Source organism: Salarias fasciatus, chromosome 7 (assembly GCF_902148845.1).
Source record: "Salarias fasciatus chromosome 7, fSalaFa1.1, whole genome shotgun sequence".
NCBI classification, from domain to species: Eukaryota; Metazoa; Chordata; class Actinopteri; order Blenniiformes; family Blenniidae; genus Salarias; species Salarias fasciatus.
The window spans coordinates 5376560-5388969 of record NC_043751.1 but is presented as its reverse complement, the minus strand read 5'-3'; the positions used below and the strand labels follow the sequence as shown (position 1 = coordinate 5388969).

Below are 12410 nucleotides of genomic sequence, written 5' to 3'. Positions count from 1 at the left end.
TGCAGGGCTGGTGTGAAAGTGCCCCTGAATGCTTGTGTTCTGACAACCTCTTTTAAAGTCTGACAGATTGGAGTCAAAAGCAATCAGCCAAAACACAAGCTGCATTGAAGCACACCAGGATGTTTCCGCCCTGTTTCGAGCAGGGGACCTTTCGTGTGTGAGACGAACGTGATGACCACTACACTACGGAAACCATTGTGCAAAGGGCACATGACAGCACGGACACATTTGACTTGAAGCAAGCAATAGGCCGTAGCTGTGATCGCAGCTTTCGAAACAACATTGATTTGCGGACATTGAGGACATGTGGATCACATAACTTCCATGGTTGACCATGTTGACAAAGTTGGATGGCTGTGATACTTCCAAATGGCAGCAGGTAGAAAAGTTCCTGTTTGAGTGAAATGTCCACCTTTGAGTAAGCCGGGGAACCAAGGCAATCCACTGTATTCTTCCCTCAGCCAAAATTCAATCATCCATCCATTGACGACAGCTGAGCCTGGCCACTTTGGCTAAAGTCTGTCATACTTTGCATCACAAAAGCAAGAGTCGGCATCCAACCGCACAAGCGTTACGTGTCCATTTCCCAAGTGAGAAGCATATTGGCCTTACAGGCTCAACAGGTGGAAGCATCAAAGCCGTCCAACTTTCTCAACATGGCCAGCCACAGTCAAACGTCTGCTTATTGCACTTAGTAAGCATTTCTGCTGTCAAATGCCCTCTGTGTAAAGCAGAGTGGCGCAGCGGGAGCGTGCTGGGCCCATAACCCAGAGGCCGATGGATCGAAACCATCCTCTGCTACTGGTGACACACACCACTGCTTGCTCGCACTTTTCTTGGTCCCTGTTCTCAGAAAAGAACAAAAACAAAAAAAGACGTCGTTCCTTCCTCCTTCTTGCAGCCAGTTGCCACTTCCAGCTTGGATGAACGTTGACATTTTGGCTCAGACAGGTAGTGTGGCCGAGCGGTCCAAGGCGCTGGATTCAGGTTCCAGTCTCTTCGGAGGCGTGGGTTCAAATCCCACCACTGCCAGCCTGGAAGCCTTTTGGGGCTTCTCTGAAACTGATCAAAGGAGTCAGACAAGCTTCTCTGTTGCATTGGAGAAATGTCAACTCTTAAGAACTCACCTGCAACTTATGTGCTTCAACAACAGAACCATGGCACAAGCCTCCTGAAATCACCTGGGTACTGAAATTTCCATGAAAAGCCGCAATTGCCAAGGGACATCGAGTCCACGTAAGCTGGCCTGAAAAGAAGGCTGATCGGAGGGGAGTCCCCACGTCAGAACAATTCCCCAAAAGGACACACCGTGGTCAGTCCACTCTGTTGTTACGGCACAACATTTCTCAAATCCCATTGGTGAAAAACAACTGAGTTGTAACATGTCCTCTTCATTAGGGCTGTCAATGACACTCTCAGAGACTTTGCATCGCAAAGAAATCAGGTCTCGACCACACACCCACCAAGTTGAAATTCCACTGGTGAGAAATATTTTGGTTCACCAGACTCATCATTTTGAAGTTTTGCAGTCCTCCAAGTCCGGAATGATACTTGTACATGAAAGAAAACACAAAACAAAACAAAACAAAGAAAAAAACAATGCAGCCTGGAGTATCTCGTTGCTTTCCCGTCAGGATAGTCCATGACTTGATATCCTCTGGTGGGGGGAAGCCGAGAAATTTCACACGCTCATTGGATTTGGCTAGCTTTCCAACTGCACTTTTGACATAGGACCAAATGCATGGGCAACGTCATCCAATTACAACAGCTGCAGGTTTTGGGGCACTGCCGCCCAAGACAAACACTGACCAGAGAGGCAGACGAAGAAATCCGGCTCATTTGAATGGTGTGGGCTAGGAGTTAGCCCGGAAGACCGGCATTTTTTTAGTGAGGGGAGCTTTCACACACGCACAAACGATGAACGTTCTCCCAAAAAGTGCCGATTTTGCAGGGCTGGTGTGAAAGTGCCCCTGAATGCTTGTGTTCTGACAACCTCTTTTAAAGTCTGACAGATTGGAGTCAAAAGCAATCAGCAAAAACACAAGCTGCATTGAAGCACACCAGGATGTTTCCGCCCTGTTTCGAGCAGGGGACCTTTCGTGTGTGAGACGAACGTGATGACCACTACACTACGGAAACCATTGTGCAAAGGGCACATGACAGCACGGACACATTTGACTTGAAGCAAGCAATAGGCCGTAGCTGTGATCGCAGCTTTCGAAACAACATTGATTTGCGGACATTGAGGACATGTGGATCACATAACTTCCATGGTTGACCATGTTGACAAAGTTGGATGGCTGTGATACTTCCAAATGGCAGCAGGTAGAAAAGTTCCTGTTTGAGTGAAATGTCCACCTTTGAGTAAGCCGGGGAACCAAGGCAATCCACTGTATTCTTCCCTCAGCCAAAATTCAATCATCCATCCATTGACGACAGCTGAGCCTGGCCACTTTGGCTAAAGTCTGTCATACTTTGCATCACAAAAGCAAGAGTCGGCATCCAACCGCACAAGCGTTACGTGTCCATTTCCCAAGTGAGAAGCATATTGGCCTCCCAGGCTCAACAGGTGGAAGCATCAAAGCCGTCCAACTTTCTCAACATGGCCAGCCACAGTCAAACGTCTGCTTATTGCACTTAGTAAGCATTTCTGCTGTCAAATGCCCTCTGTGTAAAGCAGAGTGGCGCAGCGGGAGCGTGCTGGGCCCATAACCCAGAGGCCGATGGATCGAAACCATCCTCTGCTACTGGTGACACACACCACTGCTTGCTCGCACTTTTCTTGGTCCCTGTTCTCAGAAAAGAACAAAAAATAGACGCCGTTCCTTCCTCCTTCTTGCAGCCAGTTGCCACTTCCAGCTTGGATGAACGTTGACATTTTGGCTCAGACAGGTAGTGTGGCCGAGCGGTCCAAGGCGCTGGATTCAGGTTCCAGTCTCTTCGGAGGCGTGGGTTCAAATCCCACCACTGCCAGCCTGGAAGCCTTTTGGGGCTTCTCTGAAACTGATCAAAGGAGTCAGACAAGCTTCTCTGTTGCATTGGAGAAATGTCAACTCTTAAGAACTCACCTGCAACTTATGTGCTTCAACAACAGAACCATGGCACAAGCCTCCTGAAATCACCTGGGTACTGAAATTTCCATGAAAAGCCGCAATTGCCAAGGGACATCGAGTCCACGTAAGCTGGCCTGAAAAGAAGGCTGATCGGAGGGGAGTCCCCACGTCAGAACAATTCCCCAAAAGGACACACCGTGGTCAGTCCACTCTGTTGTTACGGCACAACATTTCTCAAATCCCATTGGTGAAAAACAACTGAGTTGTAACATGTCCTCTTCATAAGGGCTGTCAATGACACTCTCAGAGACTTTGCATCGCAAAGAAATCAGGTCTCGACCACACACCCACCAAGTTGAAATTCCACTGGTGAGAAATATTTTGGTTCACCAGACTCATCATTTTGAAGTTTTGCAGTCCTCCAAGTCCGGAATGATACTTGTACATGAAAGAAAACACAAAACAAAACAAAACAAAGAAAAAAACAATGCAGCCTGGAGTATCTCGTTGCTTTCCCGTCAGGATAGTCCATGACTTGATATCCTCTGGTGGGGGGAAGCCGAGAAATTTCACACGCTCATTGGATTTGGCTAGCTTTCCAACTGCACTTTTGACATAGGACCAAATGCATGGGCAACGTCATCCAATTACAACAGCTGCAGGTTTTGGGGCACTGCCGCCCAAGACAAACACTGACCAGAGAGGCAGACGAAGAAATCCGGCTCATTTGAATGGTGTGGGCTAGGAGTTAGCCCGGAAGACCGGCATTTTTTTAGTGAGGGGAGCTTTCACACACACACAAACGATGAACGTTCTCCCAAAAAGTGCCGATTTTGCAGGGCTGGTTTGAAAGTGCCCCTGAATGCTTGTGTTCTGACAACCTCTTTTAAAGTCTGACAGATTGGAGTCAAAAGCAATCAGCCAAAACACAAGCTGCATTGAAGCACACCAGGATGTTTCCGCCCTGTTTCGACCAGGGGACCTTTCGTGTGTTAGACGAACGTGATGACCACTACACTACGGAAACCCTTGTGCGAATGGCACATGACAGCATGGACACATTGGACTTGACGTCATAAACCGTGGCTGTGGTTGCAGCTTTTGAGACCACATTGATTTGTGGACATTGAGGACATCTGGATCACAGAACACCCTATGGTTGACAATGCTGAGAAAGCTGGACGGCTGTGATGCTCCACTACTGAAAGCAGGTAGAAAAACTGCTGTTTGAGTGAAATCTGAATCCCCGTCACAGGAGCCCGCACGCACCTAAATGGAAACAACCTTGATAAATAGTCTTCTGACCATCTTTGAATGACTGCCTGCGCTTCCTTTCTTTGTGCATCTCTGACCGGCATTGCTTATTTTTCTACTCAAATGCTTTGTGCTCCACATCACGTCCTCTCGCTGTAGCTATTGGATAGTCTGCCGGGAGACTGGAAAGTCCGCTGCGAGACCGTCCTTCACAGGGGGACCAGAGTTGGCCCCAAAGACCCCCAATATTTGATCAGAGCAGCTTTCACACATGCACAAACGATGAGCGTTCTCCCAGAAAGTCCTCATTTGGTCAGCGGTCCGGGTTTCACAGGGCTGCTGTGAAAGTGCCCCCGAATGTCTGTTTTCACACATGGACAACAGTTTTCCAGGTTGCGTGAATTATGGCTGACTTGACTGTACACTTTAGTTCAGTGCTTCACTTGACTGACAACAATGACACGTGCTCCTGCCGGGTTTAAATCTGCAAAATTCTCAAGGAGAGATGATCCTTTGCTTGCTCCATCATATCAAGCATGGCATTCCATCGCCACATTCACACTACACTCAATGTGTACAAAAAGGCTGGCCATTAGGGAGCAGGAGTTTCTCAACTGACAGCCTGCTTGAAATCCCCACATATTGGACTCGAATGCGATCAGCCAAAATGCAAGCGGCATTGAAGCGCGCCGGGATGTTTCCGCCCTGTTTCGAGCAGGGGACCTTTCGTGTGTGAGACGAACGTGATGACCACTACACTACGGAAACCCTTGTGCAAACGGCACATGACAGCACGGACACATTTGACTTGAAGCAAGCAATAGGCCGTAGCTGTGATCGCAGCTTTCGAAACAACATTGATTTGCGGACATTGAGGACATGTGGATCACATAACTTCCATGGTTGACCATGTTGACAAAGTTGGATGGCTGTGATACTTCCAAATGGCAGCAGGTAGAAAAGTTCCTGTTTGAGTGAAATGTCCACCTTTGAGTAAGCCGGGGAACCAAGGCAATCCACCGTATTCTTCCCTCCGCCAAAATTCAATCATCAATCCATTGACGACAGCTGAGCCTGGCCACTTTGGCTAAAGTCTGTCATACTTTGCATCACAAAAGCAAGAGTCGGCATCCAACCGCACAAGCGTTACGTGTCCATTTCCCAAGTGAGAAGCATATTGGCCTCCCAGGCTCAACAGGTGGAAGCATCAAAGCCGTCCAACTTTCTCAACATGGCCAGCCACAGTCAAACGTCTGCTTATTGCACTTAGTAAGCATTTCTGCTGTCAAATGCCCTCTGTGTAAAGCAGAGTGGCGCAGCGGGAGCGTGCTGGGCCCATAACCCAGAGGCCGATGGATCAAAACCATCCTCTGCTACTGGTGACACACACCACTGCTTGCTCGCACTTTTCTTGGTCCCTGTTCTCAGAAAAGAACAAAAAATAGACGCCGCTCCTTCCTCCTTCTTGCAGCCAGTTGCCACTTCCAGCTTGGATGAACGTTGACATTTTGGCTCAGACAGGTAGTGTGGCCGAGCGGTCCAAGGCGCTGGATTCAGGTTCCAGTCTCTTCGGAGGCGTGGGTTCAAATCCCACCACTGCCAGCCTGGAAGCCTTTTGGGGCTTCTCTGAAACTGATCAAAGGAGTCAGACAAGCTTCTCTGTTGCATTGGAGAAATGTCAACTCTTAAGAACTCACCTGCAACTTATGTGCTTCAACAACAGAACCATGGCACAAGCCTCCTGAAATCACCTGGGTACTGAAATTTCCATGAAAAGCCGCAATTGCCAAGGGACATCGAGTCCACGTAAGCTGGCCTGAAAAGAAGGCTGATCGGAGGGGAGTCCCCACGTCAGAACAATTCCCCAAAAGGACACACCGTGGTCAGTCCACTCTGTTGTTACGGCACAACATTTCTCAAATCCCATTGGTGAAAAACAACTGAGTTGTAACATGTCCTCTTCATTAGGGCTGTCAATGACACTCTCAGAGACTTTGCATCGCAAAGAAATCAGGTCTCGACCACACACCCACCAAGTTGAAATTCCACTGGTGAGAAATATTTTGGTTCACCAGACTCATCATTTTGAAGTTTTGCAGTCCTCCAAGTCCGGAATGATACTTGTACATGAAAGAAAACACAAAACAAAACAAAACAAAGAAAAAAACAATGCAGCCTGGAGTATCTCGTTGCTTTCCCGTCAGGATAGTCCATGACTTGATATCCTCTGGTGGGGGGAAGCCGAGAAATTTCACACGCTCATTGGATTTGGCTAGCTTTCCAACTGCACTTTTGACATAGGACCAAATGCATGGGCAACGTCATCCAATTACAACAGCTGCAGGTTTTGGGGCACTGCCGCCCAAGACAAACACTGACCAGAGAGGCAGACGAAGAAATCCGGCTCATTTGAATGGTGTGGGCTAGGAGTTAGCCCGGAAGACCGGCATTTTTTTTAGTGAGGGGAGCTTTCACACACGCACAAACGATGAACGTTCTCCCAAAAAGTGCCGATTTTGCAGGGCTGGTGTGAAAGTGCCCCTGAATGCTTGTGTTCTGACAACCTCTTTTAAAGTCTGACAGATTGGAGTCAAAAGCAATCAGCCAAAACACAAGCTGCATTGAAGCACACCAGGATGTTTCCGCCCTGTTTCGACCAGGGGACCTTTCGTGTGTTAGACGAACGTGATGACCACTACACTACGGAAACCCTTGTGCGAATGGCACATGACAGCATGGACACATTGGACTTGACGTCATAAACCGTGGCTGTGGTTGCAGCTTTTGAGACCACATTGATTTGTGGACATTGAGGACATCTGGATCACAGAACACCCTATGGTTGACAATGCTGAGAAAGCTGGACGGCTGTGATGCTCCACTACTGAAAGCAGGTAGAAAAACTGCTGTTTGAGTGAAATCTGAATCCCCGTCACAGGAGCCCGCACGCACCTAAATGGAAACAACCTTGATAAATAGTCTTCTGACCATCTTTGAATGACTGCCTGCGCTTCCTTTCTTTGTGCATCTCTGACCGGCATTGCTTATTTTTCTACTCAAATGCTTTGTGCTCCACATCACGTCCTCTCGCTGTAGCTATTAGATAGTCTGCCGGGAGACTGGAAAGTCCGCTGCGAGACCGTCCTTCACAGGGGGACCAGAGTTGGCCCCAAAGACCCCCAATATTTGATCAGAGCAGCTTTCACACATGCACAAACGATGAGCGTTCTCCCAGAAAGTCCTCATTTGGTCAGCGGTCCGGGTTTCACAGGGCTGCTGTGAAAGTGCCCCCGAATGTCTGTTTTCACACATGGACAACAGTTTTCCAGGTTGCGTGAATTATGGCTGACTTGACTGTACACTTTAGTTCAGTGCTTCACTTGACTGACAACAATGACACGTGCTCCTGCCGGGTTTAAATCTGCAAAATTCTCAAGGAGAGATGATCCTTTGCTTGCTCCATCATATCAAGCATGGCATTCCATCGCCACATTCACACTACACTCAATGTGTACAAAAAGGCTGGCCATTAGGGAGCAGGAGTTTCTCAACTGACAGCCTGCTTGAAATCCCCACATATTGGACTCGAATGCGATCAGCCAAAATGCAAGCGGCATTGAAGCGCGCCTGGATGTTTCCGCCCTGTTTCGAGCAGGGGACCTTTCGTGTGTGAGACGAACGTGATGACCACTACACTACGGAAACCCTTGTGCAAAGGGCACATGACAGCACGGACACATTTGACTTGAAGCAAGCAATAGGCCGTAGCTGTGATCGCAGCTTTCGAAACAACATTGATTTGCGGACATTGAGGACATGTGGATCACATAACTTCCATGGTTGACCATGTTGACAAAGTTGGATGGCTGTGATACTTCCAAATGGCAGCAGGTAGAAAAATTCCTGTTTGAGTGAAATGTCCACCTTTGAGTAAGCCGGGGAACCAAGGCAATCCACCGTATTCTTCCCTCAGCCAAAATTCAATCATCCATCCATTGACGACAGCTGAGCCTGGCCACTTTGGCTAAAGTCTGTCATACTTTGCATCACAAAAGCAAGAGTCGGCATCCAACCGCACAAGCGTTACGTGTCCATTTCCCAAGTGAGAAGCATATTGGCCTCCCAGGCTCAACAGGTGGAAGCATCAAAGCCGTCCAACTTTCTCAACATGGCCAGCCACAGTCAAACGTCTGCTTATTGCACTTAGTAAGCATTTCTGCTGTCAAATGCCCTCTGTGTAAAGCAGAGTGGCGCAGCGGGAGCGTGCTGGGCCCATAACCCAGAGGCCGATGGGTCGAAACCATCCTCTGCTACTGGTGACACACACCACTGCTTGCTCGCACTTTTCTTGGTCCCTGTTCTCAGAAAAGAACAAAAATAGACGCCGTTCCTTCCTCCTTCTTGCAGCCAGTTGCCACTTCCAGCTTGGATGAACGTTGACATTTTGGCTCAGACAGGTAGTGTGGCCGAGCGGTCCAAGGCGCTGGATTCAGGTTCCAGTCTCTTCGGAGGCGTGGGTTCAAATCCCACCACTGCCAGCCTGGAAGCCTTTTGGGGCTTCTCTGAAACTGATCAAAGGAGTCAGACAAGCTTCTCTGTTGCATTGGAGAAATGTCAACTCTTAAGAACTCACCTGCAACTTATGTGCTTCAACAACAGAACCATGGCACAAGCCTCCTGAAATCACCTGGGTACTGAAATTTCCATGAAAAGCCGCAATTGCCAAGGGACATCGAGTCCACGTAAGCTGGCCTGAAAAGAAGGCTGATCGGAGGGGAGTCCCCACGTCAGAACAATTCCCCAAAAGGACACACCGTGGTCAGTCCACTCTGTTGTTACGGCACAACATTTCTCAAATCCCATTGGTGAAAAACAACTGAGTTGTAACATGTCCTCTTCATTAGGGCTGTCAATGACACTCTCAGAGACTTTGCATCGCAAAGAAATCAGGTCTCGACCACACACCCACCAAGTTGAAATTCCACTGGTGAGAAATATTTTGGTTCACCAGACTCATCATTTTGAAGTTTTGCAGTCCTCCAAGTCCGGAATGATACTTGTACATGAAAGAAAACACAAAACAAAACAAAACAAAGAAAAAAACAATGCAGCCTGGAGTATCTCGTTGCTTTCCCGTCAGGATAGTCCATGACTTGATATCCTCTGGTGGGGGGAAGCCGAGAAATTTCACACGCTCATTGGATTTGGCTAGCTTTCCAACTGCACTTTTGACATAGGACCAAATGCATGGGCAACGTCATCCAATTACAACAGCTGCAGGTTTTGGGGCACTGCCGCCCAAGACAAACACTGACCAGAGAGGCAGACGAAGAAATCCGGCTCATTTGAATGGTGTGGGCTAGGAGTTAGCCCGGAAGACCGGCATTTTTTTAGTGAGGGGAGCTTTCACACACGCACAAACGATGAACGTTCTCCCAAAAAGTGCCGATTTTGCAGGGCTGGTGTGAAAGTGCCCCTGAATGCTTGTGTTCTGACAACCTCTTTTAAAGTCTGACAGATTGGAGTCAAAAGCAATCAGCCAAAACACAAGCTGCATTGAAGCACACCAGGATGTTTCCGCCCTGTTTCGACCAGGGGACCTTTCGTGTGTTAGACGAACGTGATGACCACTACACTACGGAAACCCTTGTGCGAATGGCACATGACAGCATGGACACATTGGACTTGACGTCATAAACCGTGGCTGTGGTTGCAGCTTTTGAGACCACATTGATTTGTGGACATTGAGGACATCTGGATCACAGAACACCCTATGGTTGACAATGCTGAGAAAGCTGGACGGCTGTGATGCTCCACTACTGAAAGCAGGTAGAAAAACTGCTGTTTGAGTGAAATCTGAATCCCCGTCACAGGAGCCCGCACGCACCTAAATGGAAACAACCTTGATAAATAGTCTTCTGACCATCTTTGAATGACTGCCTGCGCTTCCTTTCTTTGTGCATCTCTGACCGGCATTGCTTATTTTTCTACTCAAATGCTTTGTGCTCCACATCACGTCCTCTCGCTGTAGCTATTAGATAGTCTGCCGGGAGACTGGAAAGTCCGCTGCGAGACCGTCCTTCACAGGGGGACCAGAGTTGGCCCCAAAGACCCCCAATATTTGATCAGAGCAGCTTTCACACATGCACAAACGATGAGCGTTCTCCCAGAAAGTCCTCATTTGGTCAGCGGTCCGGGTTTCACAGGGCTGCTGTGAAAGTGCCCCCGAATGTCTGTTTTCACACATGGACAACAGTTTTCCAGGTTGCGTGAATTATGGCTGACTTGACTGTACACTTTAGTTCAGTGCTTCACTTGACTGACAACAATGACACGTGCTCCTGCCGGGTTTAAATCTGCAAAATTCTCAAGGAGAGATGATCCTTTGCTTGCTCCATCATATCAAGCATGGCATTCCATCGCCACATTCACACTACACTCAATGTGTACAAAAAGGCTGGCCATTAGGGAGCAGGAGTTTCTCAACTGACAGCCTGCTTGAAATCCCCACATATTGGACTCGAATGCGATCAGCCAAAATGCAAGCGGCATTGAAGCGCGCCTGGATGTTTCCGCCCTGTTTCGAGCAGGGGACCTTTCGTGTGTGAGACGAACGTGATGACCACTACACTACGGAAACCCTTGTGCAAAGGGCACATGACAGCACGGACACATTTGACTTGAAGCAAGCAATAGGCCGTAGCTGTGATCGCAGCTTTCGAAACAACATTGATTTGCGGACATTGAGGACATGTGGATCACATAACTTCCATGGTTGACCATGTTGACAAAGTTGGATGGCTGTGATACTTCCAAATGGCAGCAGGTAGAAAAATTCCTGTTTGAGTGAAATGTCCACCTTTGAGTAAGCCGGGGAACCAAGGCAATCCACCGTATTCTTCCCTCAGCCAAAATTCAATCATCCATCCATTGACGACAGCTGAGCCTGGCCACTTTGGCTAAAGTCTGTCATACTTTGCATCACAAAAGCAAGAGTCGGCATCCAACCGCACAAGCGTTACGTGTCCATTTCCCAAGTGAGAAGCATATTGGCCTCCCAGGCTCAACAGGTGGAAGCATCAAAGCCGTCCAACTTTCTCAACATGGCCAGCCACAGTCAAACGTCTGCTTATTGCACTTAGTAAGCATTTCTGCTGTCAAATGCCCTCTGTGTAAAGCAGAGTGGCGCAGCGGGAGCGTGCTGGGCCCATAACCCAGAGGCCGATGGATCGAAACCATCCTCTGCTACTGGTGACACACACCACTGCTTGCTCGCACTTTTCTTGGTCCCTGTTCTCAGAAAAGAACAAAAAATAGACGCCGTTCCTTCCTCCTTCTTGCAGCCAGTTGCCACTTCCAGCTTGGATGAACGTTGACATTTTGGCTCAGACAGGTAGTGTGGCCGAGCGGTCCAAGGCGCTGGATTCAGGTTCCAGTCTCTTCGGAGGCGTGGGTTCAAATCCCACCACTGCCAGCCTGGAAGCCTTCTGGGGCTTCTCTGAAACTGATCAAAGGAGTCAGACAAGCTTCTCTGTTGCATTGGAGAAATGTCAACTCTTAAGAACTCACCTGCAACTTATGTGCTTCAACAACAGAACCATGGCACAAGCCTCCTGAAATCACCTGGGTACTGAAATTTCCATGAAAAGCCGCAATTGCCAAGGGACATCGAGTCCACGTAAGCTGGCCTGAAAAGAAGGCTGATCGGAGGGGAGTCCCCACGTCAGAACAATTCCCCAAAAGGACACACCGTGGTCAGTCCACTCTGTTGTTACGGCACAACATTTCTCAAATCCCATTGGTGAAAAACAACTGAGTTGTAACATGTCCTCTTCATTAGGGCTGTCAATGACACTCTCAGAGACTTTGCATCGCAAAGAAATCAGGTCTCGACCACACACCCACCAAGTTGAAATTCCACTGGTGAGAAATATTTTGGTTCACCAGACTCATCATTTTGAAGTTTTGCAGTCCTCCAAGTCCGGAATGATACTTGTACATGAAAGAAAACACAAAACAAAACAAAACAAAGAAAAAAACAATGCAGCCTGGAGTATCTCGTTGCTTTCCCGTCAGGATAGTCCATGACTTGATATCCTCTGG

General features: G+C 48.3%; 13 non-coding genes across 13 annotated transcripts; 5 read left to right on the top strand and 8 right to left on the bottom strand.

Moving 5' to 3' along the window:
• Window positions 1–120: 120 nt before the first annotated feature.
• trnav-cac (transfer RNA valine (anticodon CAC)) lies at window positions 121–193 on the bottom strand. Its single transcript has one exon. It is a non-coding gene; the product is annotated as a tRNA-Val (tRNA).
• Window positions 194–950: 757 nt separating this feature from the next.
• Window positions 951–1032, top strand: trnal-cag (transfer RNA leucine (anticodon CAG)). The gene has a single exon. It is a non-coding gene; the product is annotated as a tRNA-Leu (tRNA).
• A 1034-nt stretch (window positions 1033–2066) lies between these two features.
• trnav-cac (transfer RNA valine (anticodon CAC)) lies at window positions 2067–2139 on the bottom strand. The gene has a single exon. It is a non-coding gene; the product is annotated as a tRNA-Val (tRNA).
• A 752-nt stretch (window positions 2140–2891) lies between these two features.
• Window positions 2892–2973, top strand: trnal-cag (transfer RNA leucine (anticodon CAG)). Its single transcript has one exon. It is a non-coding gene; the product is annotated as a tRNA-Leu (tRNA).
• A 1034-nt stretch (window positions 2974–4007) lies between these two features.
• On the bottom strand, window positions 4008–4080 carry trnav-aac (transfer RNA valine (anticodon AAC)). The gene has a single exon. It is a non-coding gene; the product is annotated as a tRNA-Val (tRNA).
• Window positions 4081–5002: 922 nt separating this feature from the next.
• On the bottom strand, window positions 5003–5075 carry trnav-cac (transfer RNA valine (anticodon CAC)). The gene has a single exon. It is a non-coding gene; the product is annotated as a tRNA-Val (tRNA).
• Window positions 5076–5827: 752 nt separating this feature from the next.
• On the top strand, window positions 5828–5909 carry trnal-cag (transfer RNA leucine (anticodon CAG)). Its single transcript has one exon. It is a non-coding gene; the product is annotated as a tRNA-Leu (tRNA).
• A 1035-nt stretch (window positions 5910–6944) lies between these two features.
• On the bottom strand, window positions 6945–7017 carry trnav-aac (transfer RNA valine (anticodon AAC)). The gene has a single exon. It is a non-coding gene; the product is annotated as a tRNA-Val (tRNA).
• Window positions 7018–7939: 922 nt separating this feature from the next.
• trnav-cac (transfer RNA valine (anticodon CAC)) lies at window positions 7940–8012 on the bottom strand. The gene has a single exon. It is a non-coding gene; the product is annotated as a tRNA-Val (tRNA).
• A 751-nt stretch (window positions 8013–8763) lies between these two features.
• On the top strand, window positions 8764–8845 carry trnal-cag (transfer RNA leucine (anticodon CAG)). The gene has a single exon. It is a non-coding gene; the product is annotated as a tRNA-Leu (tRNA).
• Window positions 8846–9879: 1034 nt separating this feature from the next.
• On the bottom strand, window positions 9880–9952 carry trnav-aac (transfer RNA valine (anticodon AAC)). The gene has a single exon. It is a non-coding gene; the product is annotated as a tRNA-Val (tRNA).
• Window positions 9953–10874: 922 nt separating this feature from the next.
• trnav-cac (transfer RNA valine (anticodon CAC)) lies at window positions 10875–10947 on the bottom strand. Its single transcript has one exon. It is a non-coding gene; the product is annotated as a tRNA-Val (tRNA).
• Window positions 10948–11699: 752 nt separating this feature from the next.
• trnal-cag (transfer RNA leucine (anticodon CAG)) lies at window positions 11700–11781 on the top strand. The gene has a single exon. It is a non-coding gene; the product is annotated as a tRNA-Leu (tRNA).
• Window positions 11782–12410: the final 629 nt, after the last annotated feature.